The sequence below is a fragment of the Lissotriton vulgaris genome, chromosome 1_1 (genome assembly GCF_964263255.1).
Source record: "Lissotriton vulgaris chromosome 1_1, aLisVul1.2, whole genome shotgun sequence".
NCBI lineage: Eukaryota > Metazoa > Chordata > Amphibia > Caudata > Salamandridae > Lissotriton > Lissotriton vulgaris.
This window is the reverse complement of record NC_141685.1, coordinates 97,607,209-97,631,655: the sequence shown is the minus strand read 5'-3', so window position 1 is coordinate 97,631,655 and position 24,447 is coordinate 97,607,209. Positions and strand designations below refer to the sequence as shown.

Genomic DNA, 24,447 nt, shown 5'->3' with positions numbered 1-24,447 from the left:
AACCCCATGTAGTTTCACAATGTGATCCACAAACAGAGTAGCTAACTGAGAGGCTGTGGGGAGGGACCTCAACGGGACAAAATGGCTCATTTTGGAGAACATATCCACCACCACCCAAATGACAGAATACCCTTGGCTAGATGGCAGGTCTACTATGAAGTCCATGGAGACTGAATGCCACGGAGACGGGGCAATGGGCAACGGCATTAACAGACCCTGCGGGGACTGTCTCATACTTTTTCCCTTAACACAGGGCTCACAAGTGGCGATGTACTGTCTCACCTGAGCATCCATGCCGGGCCAACTGAAGGTTCTCTTGATTAATTCCAGAGTCTTCTTCGCTCCTCTATGGCCTGCTAGCGGGTGGTCGTGAAAATGTCGAATGACTTCTCCTTGCAAGGTCTCACTGGGGACAAACATTTTTTCTTGCCAAAAGGGACTTTGGTTTCTCACACTGCGGTCTGGGCCACCTGATTCCCAATCGGAATATTCGGCCTTGGAAAACTCTTCCTTTATTCGGGCCTCCAAATCATCCTCGACAGCTATGGCCACTATCTTCTCCTCCGGAATAATGAATCCTTCCATCTTGGTGTTGATTTCCTCTCCCATACTCAGACGGGACAGAGCATCCGCCTTTCCATTGGAGGAGCCAGGCTTGTACGTGAGGACAAAATCGTAATCTGCAAAGAAGAGCGACCAACGCAACTGCCTGGGGGTGAGCGTGCGCGCTGACTTGAGGAACTGTAGATTCCTATGATCTGTGAAGACCGTGACTACATGCTTCGCTCCCAACAGATAATGCCTCCACACTTTGAATGCTTCTTTGACGGCCAAGAGCTCCTTGTCTGCAATGGAATAGTTTATCTCCGCTGGGGTGAGCTTGCGGGAATGGTACGCCACTGGATGAAGTTGCCCGGTGTTCTTCTGGCGCTGCGACAGAATCCCTCCGATGGCCAAATTGGAGGCGTCGGCCTCAATGAAAAAGGGCTCACTCGAACAGGGGTGTTGCAGGACTGGGGCTGTCACAAATGCCTTCTTTAATTGTTGAAACGCCTCCTCCGATTCTCGTTCCCAGACGAATCGCACATTTTTCTTTAGCAGCCTAGTGATGGGGCTCACCTTCTCGGAGAAGTTCAAGATGAAGCGTCTATAGAAGTTGGCGAAGCCCAGGAAACTTTGGATCTCCTTCACTGATCTGGGCGCCGGCCAAGACTTGATCGCTTGCAACTTAGAGTCGTCCATTGCAACTCCTTCCGGAGACAAAACAAAGCCCAAAAACTCCACTCGGGAAGAGTGAAAGACACACTTCTCCAGTTTGACAAATAAATGATTCTCCAGTAGGCGTGTCAAGATGGCTCGCACATGATGAACGTGTTCCTCTAAACTGTTGGAGTAAATAAGGATGTCATCGATGTAGACCACTGCGAACCGGTCCAGACACTCCCGAAGCACATCGTTGACAAAATGCTGGAACGCTGCGGGGGCATTGCAGAGCCCGAAGGGCATTACTTGATATTCATACAAACCAAACCTGGTTCGAAAGGCCGTCTTCCACTCCTCTCCTTCGGCCATGCGCACCAAATGATAGGCCCCCGTAAGTCCAATTTAGTATACACACTGGCATCTTTGACTTGATCCAAGAGTTCGGAAATCAGGGGCAGAGGATAACGGTTCTTCTTGGTGGCCAGGTTCAAAGCCCGATAATCAATGCAAGTCCTCAAGGTCCCATCCTTCTTCGGAATGAAGAAGAGGGGCGAAGACACCGGGGACTGAGAGGGGCGGATGAATCCATTGGCTAAATTTTGTTCGATATAGTCCTTCAAATGGAGATTCTCTGGTTCCGACAATGCATAGATTCTACTGCATGGCAAGGACACCCCTGGTTCCAACTCGATTCGACAATCATATTCTCGATGGGGTGGCAACTTCTTAGCCTCCTTCTCATTGAACACCTCTTTCAGATCCTGGTATTCCTCGGGGATTTCTGGGGCCTCCAGAGCACACACCATTTGAACCTGATTGGCCAGGTTTTGGGACAACGTGGAACTTGGCCTCTCCGAAGCCATCTGGAAACAATGCTCAGAGCAAAACTCGGAACTCATCTTCACAGAACGCTGTGACCAATCAATCTGCGGGTTATGCTCGGTGAGCCAGGGTAACCCCAGTATGAGTTGGAACTGGGGGGCATCTATGAGATTAAATCGAATGAAGCTTCGGTGCTCTCCGGGGCCCACCACTGTCATCAACTCAGTATCGTAAGCGATGGGTCCCGACGACAACTGGGTGCCATCAACTGCTCGCACTGGCTCCGGTCTGGGCTTCTTCTCAAACTGTATTCCCCAGGTTTTGGCAAACTGGATGTCGCAGAAGTTCCCAGTAGCCCCCGAATCTACCATCACCGAAACCTCCTCCTTCTGAGCTTTTCCAAACTCGATCCTGCACAGTAAATTCAGATGCGGGGCGGCGGATTGCAAGGTGTTGGCTAATTGTTGTGGCTTGGGAGTTGGCTCGTCACTCGCTCCCACCAGTGCAACTCCGTCTACTGGTGGAGCCGATCTTTTACCCACGAGCTCGCCTTTGATCTCTTCGGACATTCCTTGACAAAATGGCCCGATTGCCCACAATACATGCATAACCGACCTTGGCGCCTCTTTTCTCGTTCCTCCTGCGTCAGAGGGCCTCGAATGGTTCCCACCTGCATCGGCTCTTCCTGACTTTGGCCTTCTGGGTTTTTTACAACCTCCGATCGAGACCGATCGAATCGTGGCGGGAGAGTACGGATATCCTTTCGTCGTTCACTTCGCCTTTCTGCAAGCCTCTGATCAATCTGTAATACAAGGTCGATGAGCTCTGACACATCTGTGGGTCGTTTGGGAATCTGCGCCAAACCGTCCTTCAACTCATCCTTGAGGCCTCGGTAGAAAATGGCCGCCCGCTTAGCCTCTGGCCAACTCGTTTCGACAATCAATTTATTAAAGTGCGCCAGGTAAGCCACCAAATCACGATTCCCTTGTTTTAATTCCAATAGTTCATTGTCGGTGGTCTGTGACACATTTCTTCGATCAAAAATACGCAAAAACTCAGCTTTGAAGTCTTCAAATTTGTACAACACTGGATCGTTGCTTGCCACCAACGGCAAAGACCAAGCGGCGGCATCTCCGCTCAGATAAGACAGGACAAAAGCCACTTTCGACTGATCCTCTTTAAACAGAATGGGCTTACACAAGAAGTGCAAGGAGCACTGGGTCAGAAAAATTTGGGCCTTGTGGGGATCTCCCTGAAATCTCTCAGGCGGGGCCAACGGAATGGTAGGGGACATAGCATGCACCACCTGTGTGGTGAACTCCGTAGCAGAGGATGAGGAGGGAGCGGAACCAAAGGCAGACGATTTTATACCTCCGAAGTTGGGGCGCGGGCTCTCTGCAAGTTCATCTAATCTCTGTCTAAAATAACTAGCCTCCTGGTTGGATTTCCTAACTTCCTCCCTCGTCTCACTCAACTGTTTCTGAAGTCCCTCTAACACTGAAGCCAAGGCCTTAACATCCAAACCCTCGGCCATCTCGCTCAGACGGATGATAATCGAGGCACTTCAATCTGTCAGAAGCAGTACCTGAAATATCCAGATTTCCGTGGGAGCGAGCGGCAATCTTCACTGATGCTAATTTCCGAATTCCCAAACACCCCTGCACCCGGATTGCTCCAAGCCCAGGAATGGAAGGGAAAGGGGAAGTGGATAACAAACAACAAAGAGAGTCTTCCACACTGGTGCCTCGTACTACCTCTGGAAGGAGTGGCTGGGGGACACCTGCAACAGGGAGCAGAACATTACTAACGTTCTAATAAAATCATGGATTACGCACTCACTCACTCTCGACTCTCCTCACTCGTACCTGGTTATAGTGTGGAGTTAGCTTCTCTCTAATGAGTCCCAAAGGTGAGGTGAGGGTTGGTACTCTTGTTGTTTGTGTAGAGATGTGGCAAGACGATGAGAAGATTAGAGGTGGTAGACAACAGTATTACCATATGCATATAATAGATACTCTCATTTACTAAACGAATTTCACAATCCAGAAGGAACTCTCAAAGGCTGGTCACAACTGCTGTGTTCAGAACAGTTCTGGCAAATATCACTGAAGGAACTGAATAGATGACGGGCAAGCACTGGGCTGACGACTGAACCGGCAAGGATGAAGAAGGAAAGTTCTTACCGAGGTTCTGAGACAATGCGGATGGTACTTGCCCACAGGAACGAAACTCCGACGAGGAATGCTTGATTGACTGAGTCCGCACGGCCAGACACTGGCCGCGGCAAGTCGGGGGCACAAACCCGGAAAAGCAGGAAAAACTCCGGAATGAAGCGAGAAAACGCTTCCAGGGATAGCGGGACAAAGTCTCTGTGAAAGCTGACTGGAAAATTGCGGAAACGATGACAGAACGCAGTGAATTGACAGGAGTCGAACTCAGGGCGTCTAACTGCTGGAAAGGGACAGTTGAAGTGCGCCACATAGAACGTGCGGCGTTAGGAAATGGCCGACTGCAGGAAAAGACTAGAACGCTAACTGCATCGAAATGGCGGCACAGCCGGGGAGGGCTACTCCTCCGACCAACCGTGATTGTGAGCCAATTTCTGCAAGGAACCCCAAAGCGGGAACAGCCTCCCAACAGGAAATCTTCCCCTGGTTGCCGGGACCGACAGGGGTCTCTTGCTGGGGGTCGGCACAGTCCTGACAGTCGTAATATCGGACACCACCGGGTATTGGGGAATGACAATTTTGTTAATCTCTCTCAAGTCAATAATAAACCGATAGACTTTGTCGTCAGTATCTCTCTTAAGGATCGGGAGAATAGGGCTGTTACAAACATTATAAGGAACCTCTTCCACCACCCCTGCAGTGATCAAATCCTGAACAATGTGTGTCAAGGCAATTTCACCTTCTCTCGAAATCTTATACTGTGGCACTCGTGGTAGAGAGGCCCCCTCCTTAACAGTAATGTGAATTGGTGGAATACGCATCTCTCCCACATCCGTATCTGAGGTCGCCCATAACGTGTGCGGTAGAGAGGCCAAAGCTGGAATGTCTAATATAGTGCAAAACCTATCTGAGTCAGGATAATTGTCATTCAGGATAACCCGCACTCCCTCAGGAGCGCACCGTATCGTTGCTCGAAAATATTTAAGCAAGTCAATGCCCAGGATATTATCTGGTGTATGGGGCGATAACAAAAATTGACCAAAACTGAAAAATTTGTCAAGACAAAGTGCAAGGGGTTTTGACAATGGGCTAGGGGAGGGTGTGCCATCGAACCCTACACATGTTATCATTTCGCCAGACAGGGGAGCCCTCGGAACCAAGTTTTTTGACAAAGCGCTACGAGTAGCCCCTGTGTCGACTAGAAATTGATCAGTAGAACCCAGAATACCCGCTGTTACATATGGACCCTTCTGATCTACCGACACTTCAATTGATTCCGTACCCCATCCTGCGCAGTCCTATGCATGCACATAATCCTGGTGCTCCACATTCTCACCCTCCGATATCTGATATTGGTTTCGTCTATCAAAAGTGTTTCGTTCGTCCTGGCCACGGCCCCTTTCCTCAACCCTTCCACGATCACCTCCACCACCTCTCGCCCCCGTATAACTGCCTCTCAACCTACCGCCTCCTCGACCACGCTGGCTACGCTGCTCACGAAGTACCGGACAATCGTCAGCCCTATGCCCAAACTCTTTACAGTAGGCACATTGATCCTCCGCTATATCCGTACGACCATACGACGTATTTCCTCCACCACGTCTACCTCTATCATTCCCTCTACCCTGTGTTCCCCGAACCTGCGCCAACATCACCTTCGTTTTCAATTCTTTCGCCTTTTTATCAACACTTTCTTTAGCCTCCAACTCCTGCTGCTCGTAATACTGAACCATAGTTAACAAAGATGTAGGGGTCGCCGTGGCCCAGGAACTTTCACTCGATTTCAATCGCTTTGCAATCTCCGGTAGGAGATTAGCCACATACTTATCTACGAACAAATGCCGGCCCGTATCGTCTGTTAAAGATTGACCACTGTAATCATGAAACGCCTCTTCAAAGCGCGTAAAGAAATCTGAAACCGTTTCATCAGGCTTTTGTTTGCACGAAGCTAACATGGTCCAATCGATCTTTTTAGAAGGTACAAGCGTTTTCAATTTATTTAAAATTGCCGCCGGGAGGTCTAAAATCAACTGGCAAGGCTTACACGCCGGTTCCCTATCTAAATCGGCAGCATTTATTTCTTTCCATGTCCCCCCGAGTATTGTTTCATCATTGTTTTTACGAATTTGTCTCCACATATCAGGTGGAAGGATTAACCCAAAAAACAGATCTATATCGACAAGAGTCATCACACAAGACGAAATGGCCCCTTCCACCCCTTCATAAAATGCCGCCGGATTTTTCCGAAGGTCAGGTAAAGAATTTTTCAATGCCATAACATCTGCTCTATTCCAAGGAGTATACACCCAGTTATATACAAAATATCCCTTCGCATCCTTTGACAATTTATCATCATCTGTACCTTCCCCTTTTGGTGGAACATACAAAGGTGCGGCTTCACGCATAGGCATAACATGCAGTGCAGAACTCTTATCTGAACCCCGGAGAGAACACTCCTTAGACTGCCCGTTAGACTCCAGCTCGGACTCCTTTTTCTTTTTCCGCTCCTCCCGCAATCTGGTGCTCTCATCTCGCAGCTGGATCAGTTGCTTGTAAAAGGCATCAACATCTGCAAGATCAAATAAACCTTTATCCAGATTCTCACGACGAACTGACACAGCTTTAGATTCTAACGTATCTGAAAGTTGACGATATGCGGTAACAACTTCATCCGCCAAATTAGCCAGAAAATACAGTAATTCATGATCCGTCCATCTACCCCTTTCCGTAACAACCTCAGACTGAGAAACATAGTTCGTATTCACTTTACGAGCCCAACTACGTAAATGTGCGGACCTCTCCGCAGAAAACCTGAGAGCAGATACACCCTTCTTTTCCGGCTTATCCTGTCCTTCGTCATCCGATTCTGTAGCTGGAGCCGTTGGCGAAATGTACGGAGGCGGTGACCGATCTAGCAATGAAAAATCATCAATTTCATTATTAAGGACAGGATAAAGCGGTCGGCGAATAGGGAATTGACCAGTCGTTTGCAATTTACGTTCCCGTTCCTCCCTCTCTTTCTTCTCCTGAGCCTCTTTTTCCTCAAGCTGTAAAGCCTTATCCCGAGCAGCCTTGCGCTGCTCTTTGTCCGCCAAGGCAACTTCACGTTTCATTCGCTCATGCACCGCTTTCTCCCACATTCGCACACAATCAAACATGTTTTGTCTAGACCTGCGTTGAAACAAACATTGTTCCACAAACTGTACTTTTCGTAAATCGAACGACCCATGTAGCGGCCATTGCAATTCAGGATCAAACTTTGTATACTTATGCCATAATTTACTGTGCATTATAGGGGGAAGGCCAAATTTTATGTACATATCACGGTTTGGTGTTCCTTCTGGGGGAGCCGGCTGTGCTTCTGCTAACCTAATTGTGGTACCATTTCCAAGACAGCACATCCCTCGGAGTGTGCTTAAAACAGGCATGTTCAAAAAGTATCACGAAAGCGTGACACCGTATAAAATGGCACTTACAGTACTTCACATAAATGTGCCGCTCAGAGGAAAAAAACAAAGTTAGAGAAACATCTCTACATGCCTGCCTATGTGAAGTGCACTACACATATAAATTCAAAAGTCACAAATTCACAAACGTTAGCTAACTCAAGTCAAAATCATAGGTCATAGGACTCCGGCAAGCGTCCGAAGACTACCTTACCGATCACAAATCATAGAACTTCAGTAAGCGTCCGAAGACTCCCTTACCGAACACAAATCATAGAACTTCAGAAAGCGTCCGAAGACTACCTTACCGAACACAAATCTTACCCAAAATCTCAAATGTCCAGATTCCAACTGCCAAGGTCTTGTAATCGAATCAGCCAAACGGCACTTTCCCAGCAACGCAGACGATCGAAAACTCAGTCGGAGACCGGCGCCACCTGGAAGGTCAGATCGGAAGGAAAGGAAGAAACACCGCGGGTGCCAAGACTCGGGTCACTCGGTGGCAGCGTACGCGTCCGTGGCGAGTTTCCAAACCTTCGTCACGACCTCTCCTTCGGGCATCCGAGTCGCCGATGAGTCCCTTCGTGGTCGCCAATTTGTAGTAATCAGGGTTCCCAAGGCCTAAATGCTCCGTAGATAACCCACTTACATTCAAGAACTGTTGGCACGGAAACTGTAAAATTCAAAGAACAAGTTTATTAAGACCCCATGGGGTGGTGGTACATTCCTACAGCACCCTTCGGTAATGCAAGAAGTATCACACCGAACATCGGTGTGACTCGTTCTTTTATACAGTTTACAGGTAATAAAAGATAGGCGGCACAAAGTTACAAAGCGTTATGTACATATAAGGTCATCTTTTGGAACACAGCCAGCTCATTGGAGGGTTGCAACCCCGCTGGTCAGTTTGGAGGCACATTCCTGAGGGATGACTGGTCAGTGGGGACTGCGCATGTACTGGTTGACCAGTACTAAAAATAGCCTGTTGCTGGGCAAACTCGAGTGGTCAGTGGCACGGACAACGGACTAAAGGGCACGCTAGCCACAAGGCCGCTTATGATCTAAGATGGCCGCCGTAACATACAAAATGGCGTTTTTCGTGTATAGCCAATTTAAGCGGGAAAGCGTGTAGCACAGCTAAGCGCTAACTCGGCCATTGTCAAATTACGACAACGTGGGGTCCCCATGCCTGCTTTCCATTGCTGCTGTGACTTCACCCTTGTATGGTATATTGGAACTCGTGCTCTTTTATTTTCCTCATCACTTTTGTAACTTTTGATGTTTTACTTTTCTCATTACTATTTGTTTTCCTCTGTTGTTGTTATTTCCTGTATTTATTCAGCCACTCTGCCCACTCGCCTTCCCACCATTTTGCTTTCCCTCTCGCTTCCCGCCTCTAGCAGAGCCCAGCCCACTGCCTAGGACCTTCATATGGAGGCCGTAGCATTCCACAGGCAAGCACGTCCGTGCTCGTCCATGCCTGGACTGCGCCCAGCACCAGGAACTCTGCCCCTTCCACCCCGTACTGCTACAATGCCGCAGACCTCTGATCCATGGATCCCGGACTCGTCGACAACAGCCACTGCTGCAGGAAAGGACTGGTTGTTCGAATAATGAGATCACCACACAGCACTCTAGTGCCATTGGAGTCTCACCGACCAACTCAGACCCACACCAACTGACCACACACGCAACCTAGGCATCGCCCTAAACAGCGAACTGACCATGAAACAACAAATCAAAGCAGTCTCCTCCTCCTGCTTCCACACCCTTCACATGCTCCGCAGAATTGGCAGATGGATTCCAGTCAACACTAGCCGTGAGCGGAGTGGGCGTAGTGCCACTACGCGGAGTTCCTCGGAGTTATGAAAAAAATCTGTGGAAGAGGATCCCACATCCTATGGCCAGCAGAGGGCTCCGTGTGCCCGGGACGGGGGTCCCTCGTGCCCGTGCAGGCTCCCAGATCCCCCCGGTATGGCTGGGTTGAAAAGCAGGCACCGGGGCCTGGGCCTGGATTTCAGGCAGGGTCTGGGGTGTGTGAGCCTCTGTCCTGTAGCCTGCCAAGGGTCTGTCTGCCCTGGACAGGGGTCCCTGGTGCCCGGGAAGGCGCCCCCTCACCCCCAACCTGGCTGCGTTCAGAAGCGGGGACCGGTTCCTGGGCCTGGGCTCCGGCAGACTGTGGGGTGCGGGAGTCCATGTCCTGTGGCCAGCCGAGGGTCCGGGTATCCGTCACAGGGGACCATCGGGCCAGGGCAGGCCTCTTCCTCTTCGCCTGCATGTCAAGGTGATCGCGGGCCCCAGATCAAAGTTCCCTCAGGGAGGCCCCTCCTTGTAGCTCATGCCCGAGACCGAGTCCATGAGCCCTTCAAAGGGCAAGCATGAACCCATCTGGTCGCGCCTTTCTCCTCGGTCATCTGGTCGCACACAATGATTTCCAATGGGGCGACCAGATGGCCGGGCCGGCCTGGAAGTCCTGATGAGGGCTCATCCCTGATCCCAGCCAGGGCTCCAGGAGGTCGGGCGCCTCCGTTCCCTGGGTCCCGTCCGTCACATGCTGCGCCCGGGTTCCAGAAAGAAGGGTAGTTTTCCTCCCGATTACTAGAGACAGGGTACTCTGAAACCCCTCTCGGCCAGGTGGTCCTCAGCTGGTGACGAGATGAGCTAGGGCCAGGTGAAAACCTCCCCCCCACCCTAGGCTTCATCCTCTGTTCCACATTGGGCCCGGGGCCCATCGGGCCTTCCCCAGCTCGGGTGGGTTCAGGAGCCCTGGCCGGGGCCCTTGGTGGCCCTGGGAAAGAGGGTGCCCTCTCCACCCTGGGGTCTATCCTCGGGCCTGCCGCGTGGCAAGGTGCCCAGGACGCAGGCCAGTGGAGGCCTCCCTTGCTCGGGCCGGCCCGGGACCTCCAGCCAGGCCCAAGGGACCAGGCTCCGTCCCCCTGCTCTGCCATAGTCCCAGGACTGGGTTCCATAGGGCCCAGGCAGGCCTCCCTCCTTCTTTGCCTGCCTGTCAAGGTGCCTGGGGTACCCCCAGGTTGGAGGTCCTTCGGGGACCCCCATCCGCAGCCCCGGGCACCAGGCCAAGTCTGGGTCTCTGAGCCCCCGGGATGCAGAGGTCCTCAGCCTGCCAATGGGCAGGTGAGAGCCCTCCTGTGAAGGCTCAGGGTGGGCAGATCGGCATCCTTTGGGCCCAGCCATCTGGTCGCGTTTTTTCCCCTCGGCCATCTGGTCGCGAACAATGCTTTCCAATGTGGCGACTAGATGGCCGGGCTGCCCAGTTCTGATGAGGGCTCATTTGCCTCCCCAATCCCAGCGAGGGCTCCAGGAGGTCGGGCACATCTGTGCCTTGGGTCCCCTCAGTCTTGCGGTGCATACGGGTTACCAGAAAGGGGGGTACCCTTCCTCCGGATTACTAGGGTCAGGGTACTCCAGACCCACCTCGGTCAGGCGGTCCTCAGCCGGCAACCGGATGGGCTAGGACCGGGCAAAACCCCCCTCCTGCCCGGGGTGCCGTCCTCCAGGTCCACAGCGTGGCAAAGTGCCCGGGACAGGCTCCATCGGGGGGTCCTCCCATGGGTGTCCAGGCCTGAGAGCAAAGACCTGGGTGCCCTCCCCCAGCTCCAACCTCCCCTCCGCCCTGGGCATGGGCTCGTTCGGCCTTCCTCAGCTCAGCTAGGCTCAGGAGCCCTCACCAGGACCCTTGGTGGCCCTGGGGTGGAGGGGCCTGTGGAAGCCTCCCCTCCGCGTGCCGGCCCGGAACCTCAGGCCAGGCCCAGGGGACTGGGCTCCACCCCCCTGCTCCGCCGTGGTCCCAGGACGGGGTCCGTCGGGCCTGGGCAGGCCTCCCTCCTGCTTTGCCTGCCTGTCAAGGTCCCTGGGAGGCCCCGGGTTGGAGGTCCGCTGGGGACTCCCATCCGCAGCCCTGGATCCAAGGCCCAGCTGGGGTCTCCGAGCCCCCGGGACGCAGAGCCCACAAGCCCTACACAGGGCAGACGGGAGCCTTCCTGCGATGGCTCGGGCAGGCAGATTGTCGTCCTTCGGGCCCGGCCATCTGGTCGTGCTTTTCCCCTCAGCCATCTGGTTGCCCGCAATGCTTTCCAATGGGGCGACCAGATGGCCGGGCTGCAGTGGAAGTCCCGATGAGGGCTCATTTACCTCCCCGATCCCAGCAGGGCTCCAGGAAGTCGGGCACATCCGTGCCTTCAGTCCCCACAGTCTTGCGGTGCTTACAAGTTACCAGACAGGGGGGTACCCTTCCTCCGGATTATTAGGGACAGGGTACTCCGGAATCCCTCTCAGCCAGGTGGTCCTCAGCCGGCGTCTGGATGGGCCAGGACGTCACCCAGGCTGGGGCTCCATCCCTTGGACCAACGTGTGGTATGGTGCTCAGGATGGGGCCCCGTGAACCCAAGGAGGCATCCCCTGGGCGCAGGAGCCCTGATGAGGTGCAGGGGCCCTGGGCTCAGTCTCTCAGCCAGCCACTCCATCAGGGGGCATGAAACGGTATTCCGCTGGGCCCAGGGAGCCCCCCTCGCTTGGCTGGGTTCAGGAGCTCAAGGGCCCCCGACACCGGGCTTCGTCCTCAGACTTGCTGCGTGGCACGGCACCCGGGACGGTGTCCCACGGGCCCGGGTAGGCCTCCCCTGTGGCTCTGGGAACGGGAGCCCCGGCAGGGCCTCTGGACCCAGCCGGCTCCCCCAGGTCGGTGCTCCAGCTCTGGGCCCTGTCCCCCAGCCTGCTCTATGCCGAAGGCCCAAGACGGGGTTCCTTCGTGTCTGGGGAGCCCCCCTTGCTGGCTGGTTTCAGGTGCTCCATCTGGGGCTTGTGAGGGCCCCGGTGAGGGTGGCCTCCACACCCCGGTCTCTGTCCTCGGGCCTGCCATGTGGGAGGCTGCCCTGGACTTGTCCCGCAGCCCAGGAAGGCTTCCCCTGTGTGTCCGGACCCAGGAGCCCCAGCTGGGTCCAGGGCCCAGCCGGGCCCCGGGTCAGGTGCTCCAGCCTTGGACCCCGTCCCCCGGCCTGTCACTATGCCAAAGGCCCAAGACTGGGTTCTTTCTTGTCCGGGGAACCCCCTTCGCTTCATTGGGTTCAGGAGGTCTGTCCGGGGTTTTGGGAGTGTGGCCACCCCACCCTGGGCTCCGTACTCAGGTTGCCCCAGACGGTGTCCCACGGACCTGGGTAAGCTTACCCTGCGCCTCGGGCCCGGGCGCCCTGGCTGTGTCCAGGGGCCCCTCTAGGCCCTGGGTCGGGTACTCCAGCCCTGGGCTGCGTCCCCCGGCCTGCCGCTATGCCAAAGGTACCAGATGGGGTTCTGTCGTGCCAGGGGAGCCTCCCTCACTTGGCTGGGTTCAGGAGCTCCGTCCGAGGCCCCTGAGGGCCGTGGGGAGGGCAGCCTCCCCACACAGGGCTCCGTCCTCGGTCCTGCCATGTGGCAGGGTGCCCGGAATGGGGTCCTGCGAGCCCGGGAAGGCTTCCCTTGCTTCACTGGGTCCGGGAGCCCTTGGCTGGTTGGGTGCTCCAGCCCTGGGTCCCATCCCCTGGCCTGCCACTATGCCAAAGACCCGAGTCCAGGTTCTGTAGTTCCCGGGGAGCCCCCCTCGCGTGGCTGGGTTCAGGTGCTCTGTCTGGGCCCATGAGGGACCCAGGGAGGGTGGCCTCCCTACTCCGGGCTCCGTCCTTGGGCCATCCTTGTGGCAGGGTGCCTGGGACTGGGTCCTGCGCCCAGGGAGGCGTTCCCGGCGCCTCTGGGCCCGGGAGCCCCAGCTGGGTCCAGGGTCCCTGCCGGGTCCTGGGTCAGGTGCTCAAGTCCCTTGGCCTACCGCTATGGCAAGGGCCCGGGGGTCCGTCGGTCCCATGCAGACCTCCTCCTCTTCTCCTGCTTGTCAAAGTGTCTGAGGGCCCAGGGTCAGAGGGCCCGTCTGCTCCCCCCTTGTATCCCCATGGCTTAGGCCTAGCAGGGCCCTGGGCCTCCGGGCCTCCGGGCCTCCGGGCCTCCGGGCCTCCGGGCCTCCGGGCCCACATGCCTCTGCGCTCTTTAGTAAGGGCACAGAGCGACCAGATGGCCGCCCTTTGCGCCCGCCTATCTGGTCGCGCCTTTCCCCTCAGCCATCTGGTCGCGCCTTTCCCCTCTGCCATCTGGTCGCGCCTTTCTCCTCTGCCATCGGGTCATGCTTTCCCCCTCGGCCATCTGGTCACGCCTTTACCCTCTGCCATCTGGTTGCGCCTTCCCTCTCGGCCATCTGGCTGCGTGCGATGGTTTCCAATGGGGCGACCAGATGGCCGGGCTTCCCTTGACGTCCCGATGATGGCTTATTTGCCTCCCCGATCCCGGTGAGGGCTCTAGGAGGTCGTGCACATTTGCGCCTTGGGTCCCCCCTGTCACCTAGAGCACATGGATTACTAGAAAGGGGGCAATTTTTCCTCTGGATTACTAAGGAGAGGGCCAGGCATACCTCTGTGAGGTCTTGTGATTCTGAGACAGGAGAAGGCAGGACCCGGGCCCACCCGCCGGGGCCCGGGTCCACGCCTGCCTCTTCCCGATGGGCATTTTTTCTCCGAGACTGCTTGCCCCAGGAACAGATAGGGCCGGCGATTCCGAGACAGTGGAAGGCAGGACCTGGACCCTCCCGCCAGGGCCCGGGTCCACGCCTGCCTCTCCGCCTCTTCCCAATGGGCCTATACTCCAAGCCTGCTGGCCCCGGGAGCAGGCAGGGCAGCGAAGCTGGCATCCTCTGCACAGGGCGGCCTGCCAGGGGAGGCCACAGCAGTATTCTGATTGATTGGGCACTCTCGTCTGTTTAGGGATGGGCTGCTTGGTCAGCCTCGGCTGCTGTTTTTTAAGCACAGAGCTTCCACCCTGCATATACCGGTGACTTGAGGGCCTGCCGCCTGGTGGGAGGCCCTTCAACATACCCAGCAGAGTGAAGGCCGAGCGGCCCCGGTAGCTCGTGCCGCCCAGTGGTCTGACCCGAGCGGAAGGGGTCGTGTGGCACCAGGCACTTTGACGCTGCCACCCAGCAGGTAAGTATGCCCTGCGTGCCAGGCTGTCACCCTTCTCCGCCCAGCACATTTTGGCAGCAGTTCGGAACGACTGTTCAGAGGGGTGCCGCCACCGCCAGGCTTCAGCACCCCTGTGTCTCGCTCAGGCTGCTCCTCAGCCTTCCACTCCTTTCCGGGGTAGATGGCTGGGCCCGCCGATGCCTGTACGACCGCACCTCTGCACTCCTCCAGCGAGCTCTCCACTCAGGTGGGCGGGCTCTTTCCCCCAGCAGGCTCTCGAGAGGGAGGGGTGTGCGAAGATTGTCATTCGGGGAGATGGGCACGCAGCTCTCGAATCCACCATATCAACAGGTGCGGCTACCTGGTTGATCCTGCCAGAACTTATGCTTGTCTCAAGGATTAAGCCATACACGTGTAAGTACACATGGCCGGTACAGTGAAACTGCAAATGGCTCATTAAAACAGTTATGGATCCTTTTATCACTCCAACTGTTACCTGTATAACTGTGGTAATTCTAGAGCTAATAAATGCCGACGAGCGCCGACCTCCCGGGATATGTGCATTTATCAGACCAAGACCAATCCGGGCTCTCCCGGCCGCTTGGTACTCTAGATAACCTTGAGTAGATCGCACTGGCCCATGATGACGACGATACAGTCGGATGTCTGCCCTATCAACTTTCAATGGTACTTTCTATGCCTACCATGGTGACCCCGGGAAATAGGGAATCAGGGTTCGATTCCGGAGAGGGAGCCGGGAAGGCAGCAGGCGTACAAATTACTCACTCCCAACTCGGGGAGATCGTGACAAAAATAACAATTCAAGACTCTTATGAGGCCCTGTAATTGGAAAGAGTACACTTTAAATCCTTTAACGAGGATCTATTGGAGGGCAAGTCTGGTGCCAGCAGCCGCGGTAATTCCAGCTCCAATAGCGTATATTAAAGTTGCTGCAGTTAAAAAGCTGGTAGTTGGATCTTGGGTTCGAGCTGGCGGTCCGCCGCGAGGCGAGCTACCTCCTGTCCAGCCCCTGCCTATCGACACCCCCTTGATGCTCTTGACTGAGTGTCCTAGGGGTCTGAAGCATTTACTTTGAAAACATTTGAGTGTTCAAAGCAGGCAAGTCACCTGAATACTTCAGCTAGGAATAATGGAATAGGACTCCGGTTCTATTTTGTTTTATTTTTGGAACTGGGGCCATGATTAAGAGGGACGGCCGGGGCATTCGTATTGTGCCACTAGAGGTGAAATTCTTGGACCAGCGCAAGACAAACTAAAGGGAAAGCATTTGCCAGGAATGTTTTCATTAATCAAGAACGAAAGTCAGAGGTTCGAAAACTATCAGATACCGTTATAGTTCCGACCATAAACTATGCTGACTAGCGATCCGGGTACGTTATTTCCATGACCCGCCAAGCAGCTTCCGGGAAACCAAAGTCTTTGGGTTATGGGAGGGGAGTATGGTTGCAAAGCTGAAACTTAAAGGAATTGAAGGAAGGGCACCACCAGGAGTGGAGCCTGAGCCCTAATTTGACTCAACACAGGACACCTCACCCATCCCAGACACAGAGAGACTTGACAGATTGATAGCTCTTTCTCGATTCTGTGCGTGATGGTGCATGGCTGTTCTTAGTTGGTGGAACCGATTTGTCTGGTTGATTCCGATAACGAATGAGACTCCTCCATGCTAACGAGTTACGCGACCCCAGCAGTTGGCGTCCAACTTCTTAGAGGGACAAGGGTGTTCAGCTACACAAGATTGAGCAATAACAGATCTATGATGAGCTAAGATGTCCGGGGCTGCACGCGCGCTACACTGAGTGGATTAGTGTGTGTCTACCCTTTGCCGACAGGTGCGGGTAACTCACTGAACCTTTTTTCGGGACAGGGATTGGGGATTGCAATTATTTCCCATGAACATGGAATTCCCAGTAAATGCGGGTCCTAAGCTCGCGTCGATTAAGTCCCTGCCCTTTGTACACACTGCTCGTCGCTACTACCGATATATGGAATAAATAAATGAACTAATCTAAATGAGTGTGGAAATGTTTACTAAAAGTATACCTTACACCCAGTCTGCGGGAGGGAGGGCCTGCAGCTAAAGTTGTGCCATTAATTCCTCATCGGATTTCAATCCCTGAAATATTCTGTTGTTATGTTATGTTATGTTATTTTTACTTATACCGCGCACAGCTGCCCCAGCAAAGGGGGGTCCTGGCGCTTTGATAAGGTAGACACAACACAACACCGCTAAAGAGACAAGAGGCCACAGAAACAGCGTAAAGGCTAGACAAAAAGGAAGGTCTTAATGGCGCGCCTGAACTGAAGAAGGTCATCCATAGCCCGGATCTGAGGCGGGAGGGAGTTCCACCAATTCGCCGTAAGCACTCGAAAAGAGCGGCCGCCAGCTCTACACAGCCTGAAACGCGGGACCACCGCCAGATTCTGACCTAAAGATCTAAGGGTACACGGGGGTACATACAATGTAAGAAGATTCTCCAGAATTTGAGGAGACGCACCCTTGAGGTTTTTAAACGCAAGGCAAAGAGCCTTGAATTTATTCCTCTGACTTACAGGGAGCCAATGAAGGGAATGCAGAGATTTAGAGACCGAGCACCGCCTAGGCAGACCTATCACCACTCTGGCTGCAGCATTTTGAACTCGCTGCAGCCGGATAAGTTCTGCCGATTAATTCCAGCTAAAAGTGAGCTGGCATAATCCAGCCGAGACAGCACTGATGCTTGAACCACCAGTTGTCTGGTGGAGGCATGAAAGAATTTAAGGATTGGTCTAAGTCCTCTAATGATGCCATAACAGGAGGCTGCCACCTTCTTAGTATGACAAATAAAACTGAGGGTTGGGTCAAGCCAGACCCCAAGATTTTTTATCTCCGATGCTTGAGGAGGGGTCAACCCCAGTTCAGGAGGCCACCACTTGTCACCCCACAACCCCACCTGCTTGCCGACCACCATGACCTCAGTCTTCTTGGTGTTTAACTGGAGACAGTTGGAATTCATCCAGTTGGCCACTGCCCGTAAACCATCACGGAACCTGGGAGCTTCCATATCTGAGTCCCCACTCAGCGTGACCGCCAGCTGCGTGTCGTCTGCATATGAGACCATCGTCAAGCCCCATTGCTTGACGATCGCAGCTAGGTACATTAATATGTACCTTGATTCCAATCTCCTTAATTGGAGCTGTCTGTTTCCTCCCCTTTAGCTTTTGGGGACAGCATCAATGGCAGAATATACGAAATCCTTTGCGTTACCTTGATGACATTGATTAATATGTCCTGCTACTGGGTAGCTTTGGTCATCATTTTCAAATGCTCTAAGATGTTTTAGTATTCTGTTGTGAACTATGTGTATAGTGCTGCCCACATATCGTTCCTGGCAAGTACCTTCCAGCACATACACCGCAAAATCACTTTTGCAGTTATATGTACCTCTGATCTCAATCGATGTTACTCTGAGGTACTCCCCTGCATCGTTTTTACACATAGCATGGTACTGCCCCGCGTTCAAGTACTATTGGTCTAAGATCTTGACCTTGGTGAATCAGATTGTAGGGAGGTCGGCCACCCCATCCCCTGAACTGGGTATTTTGGGTTATGTTAAGGATACGCCGCCCAAATCAAGAAAATTGCATGCACTACTCTTCCTTTTTGCTAAAAGACAGGTGGCAATACACTGGGGCAGACGATAAGCGCCATCAATAAAGGGCTGGCTTGCCGATGTCTCTTATGGACACAAACAGTTGGAAACATTTTGGGAACCCATGCCAACAACTTCTCGACCTCGCGACATTTGGGAGCTGTACATGCAATGGGTACAGAGGCAACAAAATGAGGATGGGGCTGACAATGTGGCATATATGTGACTACTGGGGTAGAGAAAATAGATATAGGATAACTAAGCATAATAATGGAATAAGCCGCTACTGCTATAACCCTGGTGTAAGACAGAGAAAACGGAATGGATATATACAAGATTGCATGCCGATGTAGCAACCCCAAAGGTGTTTATGCTACTGAAATTGTGTATAAATATACTGCCATTGTGGGCCCCTCGAACATGAATAGCTGACTAAATGTGTCTACCTTTATTGTTGAGATGACATGATCATATGTGGAATACTTGTACTCTTATATGACACATGTTTGCACCATGACTCATGACAGATGTGACAAATAACTGGCTTGTTATGTTGTTAATATGCTTGGTATTTTATCAAAATGCTAATAAAAAGAATATTTAAAAAAGGTATGTGAATCTATGAGCAGTAGGGCACAAATGTGCATTGTGTTGTACATTGATGAGTATTATGAAGTTCTTACTATTGGCTTTGACATGGCCGGATGTCATCCTGTTTTCTGACTCTGCTTGGCTTCAGCTTTTCTTCGTGAACAGCAACGCTTGCAAGTTGTTTGGGTTAATCACATTCAAGGATTGTTTTGTGAGAGATTGTTTTAGGCTTTTGTGAGCTTCGTCAAGATAAAGGCTGGAACATGCAAGATTTGAGAGGGAACGTGAGAACATTGGAATGCTTGCTAGGAACCTGGCCAGTTCTGGTAAGATTCCTCTGGCGCGGGGGCAGGTTTCTCTTGAACCTTCTAGTGTGTTTTGAGAGTATAAAGCTGAGGGTTGTTGACTTAGAGACCGGGATTTTGAAATCTAAACTTGGACGGATGCTTCTACTTCAAGACAGAAGCCTGGCTGCTGAGCTCTTAAACCCGGGTGTGTGAATCCCCCGGTCAGGAGTGGGCTAAGATGCAGATACAGTGTTTGCACCAGGTGAAGTGTTGAGTTTTGATTATTGCCTTTGTGGTGCTTGGCCAGTGGCTTTGATCATTTGAGGTGTTTTCTTTGTGATGTGTGAGTTGAGGTGCACATCCAAAGTAATCATTTGATGTATCTAGTGTATATATATCTTTCATCAGAAAGGACGTTCAGTATATTTGCTTGAGACGTATCTCATTTTATTTGCTGCTTGTTTAGTCATCAGTATTATTCATGCATTTAACTGCTGCATTTACCGAGTGTGTTATTATTGCTTGCCTATAAAAATATATATCTCTATATACATTTGCATTTGGCTTCTGGGAAAGCCTTTCTGTTAGAGAGCATTGTATAACATCAAACCCCAAGCCTTATTCTAAAGAGAGAGAGTCTTTGCATTTTGTAAAATAAAACCCTTTTCCAAAGGTGTTTGTATTGTGTTATGTCTCCTGCTTCGCTCTGTGTGTTTGAGCTACCGTGTGGAAGATTCTGTATTATCTGAGAGGCGAAAGCAAGACACTCTATACGCTCCAAAGGAAGCGATTAGTGCCTCCCAGATTGAGCAATTCTTTAATGACATACCCCTAAGGACCATATTGGGGGAGGACCGAGAGTCTTAGGAAGCCCCTCTGACGCTGGAAGAACTAATAACGGCATTGTCAGCACTAAAGCCCAGGAAAGCACCGGGTCCCAAACGGTTTCCAAGTGAGTTTTACAGAGTTGTTCTGGCGGTCCGTGAGGCTTGCCTGCCTCGAGATTGGCAACTTACCAAAATCGCTGTCTTGTTTAAACTGGGAAGTCTCCCAGAATGCTAAACTTGATACCGTGCTATCTCCTTTCTAAATGTAGAAGCAAAGCTGCTGACGAAGACCCTGGCTAATTAGCTCCAGCCTTATCTGTCTGCCTTGGTGCACCCAGATAAGGTGGGCTTCATGCCCCATCGGGTAACATGCCACGACATTCAACAGGCCCACAATGCAATAGATGCTTTTGATCAGTAAAAAAAGGCTGTCGCCGTGCTGTTAGCTGACACTGATAAGGCTTTTGATTCGGTTAGCAGTACATACCTCTTCATACTCCTAAGACGTCTGAATTTTGGCCCACGCTTTCTGACATACATACTGATTTAATGGCTACAGTGTGCGTGGCTGGTGGTGTCTCTTCACCATTTCTTATTGGCCATGGCACTCGGCAGGGGTGTCCCCCATCTCCCCTTTAGCTTGCGCTGGTTCAAATGGATGCCTTGGTCTACGGAGATCTCTGACCTCATTTCCCTATATGCCAATGGTGTCTTATTCTTTATAGATCCCCATAGATTGGGCCCAAAGATCCTACAGATTATGCGGATCTCTGGGGAAACGTCGGCCTTTACATGAACATGGGTAAATCTCTTATATGGCTGCTATGGGGGACGCTGGGTGATGGTCGGTGGGCCATGGACATACTGGGAACTGAGGTGGGTCTAAGATATCTGGAAGTTTTCTTGTCTGATACATAGGGGATGAGCACAATTTCACCCCAAAAGTATTACGGCATAATCTAGACCATAATTATTAAGAAACAGCTGGCTCGGGCTGCAAAATTAGTGAGAAGATCAGGATGTCCGTATGCCCAACCGTCAGGTAGCAGAAGTCACAGTCGGAGTGAATAATTCAATTACTGCAAAAAATTCAAAGGAGAAATTCTCAAAAATAAATTAACTCCCAGTGGATTAAATAGAAGACCCACTAGATGTTCATATCTAGTCACTACTATCGCCTCATAACCCTCTGCACTTCATTCTCTGGCGCTTTGTTTTCCATCTCTCACTTGCATAGCTGAAAAGTATGTTTGCGTTTACCAAATGTGATGGCTTTGAAATTCTACTGCATGGTAGCGCAGTTATGAGCTATGAGGCACACATGAAAATGCAGCATTCTCAAAAATATGCAGTGGCTAATTTATAGTAAGTGAGGTGACCTGCTTTATTTTCTGCTCTCACCATATCTGTCCTCTTAGTCTCGGATAGTATTCCTGTAGTGCTAATTGCTTAAGAAACAAAGATTTCCTGAAAACGTAAGCTGGTTAATGGATAGATCTTGGCTAATATGTCTTTTTGGTGCTAACCATCTGATTTTATTCACTGTTACGCATACTCTAGAGATTTCAGATCACCATCCACAACTACTGCTTTTAGTTTTCTATAGTATGTATGCATAATGACTTGTATCATGATAATACTAGGTATTGCTATATACAAACTGATCTGCAGCTCCAGCTGAAGGATTCTAATGGGCCTCCTGAGCACCAAAGGCCCCAGTCCTGCAGAGAATATTGCACCAGGATCAAGTAGTAACGACCATTCGGCTGCAAGGTATTGCATTGTTTGCATAACAATAGTAATAAGCATAATATTATTTGTTAGCCTTAAAACTGCTTGGCATATGTTATCCCCGAACAATATTCCATCGTTGCTGTTTTTGTTTTCTCTCCGCGCTCTTCCAACCACTTGTTTCCAAAGGATCAAGTCTTTCCTGGTCTCATGAAAAGGACTCAAACCATAAAACTGTGTTAGAATTAACTCCAGTGATGGGGCACTGTTCCCTGTTTCATATCAGACTGTGTATTAATGCTGTATGAAGGCTTCTATGTGCCATATGAAACTGGGCGCCAGAGCTGGTTCTTAACTTTATTTTCATGCATGATGCAAGCACAGTACTTCAAACTGTCCTCAGTGCCCTCTTGAAGACGCCATATCTTGAGATTGTAACTGTTTGTCCTCTATTTACACAGGTCACATCTGTTGACAGCAATTGCTGGTATTGGGAAAGCATTCTATTTGGTTTCACGGTTCCACATCAGTACTTGAGCCTGTCTCTCTTCCTTCCTGCCAAGATATCTGCATTTCAAACTCCAAAAAGACTGCTTCTAAAGATACTACCATGTAAAACTAGGACGTCCCATTGGCCGAGCCAAGATCCTCCACTTTCCTCTTCACTTGAAAAACACAACAAAAATGAAAGAGCACATTCACTGATGGACATTTTTAGGGTGCAGCCTACCAATACATATGATGATGGCATTTCCACATTCCACTCCACTCTACTCCATTCCAAACCAATACACTCTACGCCACTGCACTCTACGCCACTGCACTCTACGCCACTGCACCCTACGCCACTGCACTCTGCTCCACTGCACTCTGCGCCACTCCACTCTACGCCACTGCACTCTACGCCACTGTACGCCTCTCCATTCTACTCAAAACCGATGCACCCTAAAACACTGAACCTATACCACCTATGTTTCGACACTCCACTTTACGTCACTATACTCTACTTCACTGCCCATTATTCTACTCTGCATCACTGTCCTCTAAATGACTACACTCTATGCCAGTGCAGTCTACTCTATGCCACTGCAGTCTACGCTACTGCACTCTACGCCACTACACTCTACTGCACTCTACGCCACTGCACTATACGCCACTCCACTCTACGCCACTGCACTCTACGCCACTGCACTCTACGACACTGCACTCTACACTACTGCACTCTACGCCACTCCACTCTACGCCACTCCACTCTACGCCACTGCACTCTTTGCCACTGCACTCTGCGCCACTGTTCGCCTCTCCACTCTACTCAAAACCGATGCACCCTAAAACACTGAACCTATACCACCTATGTTTTAACACTCCACTTTACGTCACTATACTCTACAACATTCTACTCTGCCACTGCACTCTACTTCACTGCCCGTTATTCTACTCTGCATCACTGTCCTCTAAATGACTACACTCTATGCCAGTGCAGTCTACTCTATGCCACTGCAGTCTACGCTACTGCACTCTACGCCACTACACTCTACGCTACTGCACTCTACACCACTGCACTCTACGCCACTCCACTCTACGCCACTGCACTCTACGCCACTGCACTCTACGCCACTGCACTCTACACTACTGCACTCTACGCCACTGCACTCTACGCCACTCCACTCTATGCCACTGCACTCTTTCCCACTGCACTCTGCGCCACTGCACTCTGCGCCACTCCACTCTGCGCCACTCCACTCTACGCCACTTCACTATACGCCACTGTACGCCTCTCCACTCTACTCAAAACCGATGCACCCTAAAACACTGAACCTATACCACCTATGTTTTAACACTCCACTTTACGTCACTATACTCTACAACATTCTACTCTGCCACTGCACTCTACTTCACTGCCCGTTATTCTACTCTGCATCACTGTCCTCTAAATGACTACACTCTATGCCAGTGCAGTCTATTCTATGCCACTGCATTCTATGCCACTGCATTCTACGCCACTACACTCTACGCTACTGCACTCTACGCCACTGCAGTCTTCTCTGCTCGACGCCACTGCACTCTGCGCTACTGTACGCCACTGCACTGTACCATGCACCACTTCACTCTGCACCACTCTGCATCACTCCACTCGACACCATTCCACTTCCCACCTCTGCAATCTAATCTGCACCGCTCTACTCTATGCCACTGCACTCCACGCTACTGTAAGTCACTGCAGTCTACCCCAATGCACTCTACACCACATCACTCAAAGCCAATGCACTCTACACCAATCTACTCTGCACCACTGCACTTTCCACCACTTCACTCTAGGCCACTCTACTATCTCCACTCTACGACACTACACTCTATGATGCTCTATCCCATTAAACTCTGCTCCACTCACATCACACTGTACTCCACTCTATGCCTCTCCACTCCACAGCACTCAACTCTACTCTGTGCTATTCTGAGACATTTCTCCACTCTACGACACTCCCTCTATGCCACTTTACTTCATTCTATTCTATGACACGCTTCTTCACTCCTCTATGACAATCTACTCCGCTGTACGCTACTATACTCTACAACACTCTACTCAGCTCCCTCTAGGCCACGCCACACCTCTTCACAACACTCTATGCTACCCCACTCTGACACTGTGCTCCACTCAACTCTATTCTAATCCCTCCACCACACTGTACGCTTCTTCACTTCACTCCTGTCCGCGACACTCAA

The 24,447-nt window shown here is 51.6% G+C and overlaps 1 pseudogene; it reads left to right on the top strand.

The window, feature by feature from the left end:
- The first annotated feature begins 14,992 nt into the window (after positions 1-14,992).
- On the top strand, positions 14,993-16,752 carry LOC147737556 (18S ribosomal RNA; annotated as a pseudogene).
- Positions 16,753-24,447: the final 7,695 nt, after the last annotated feature.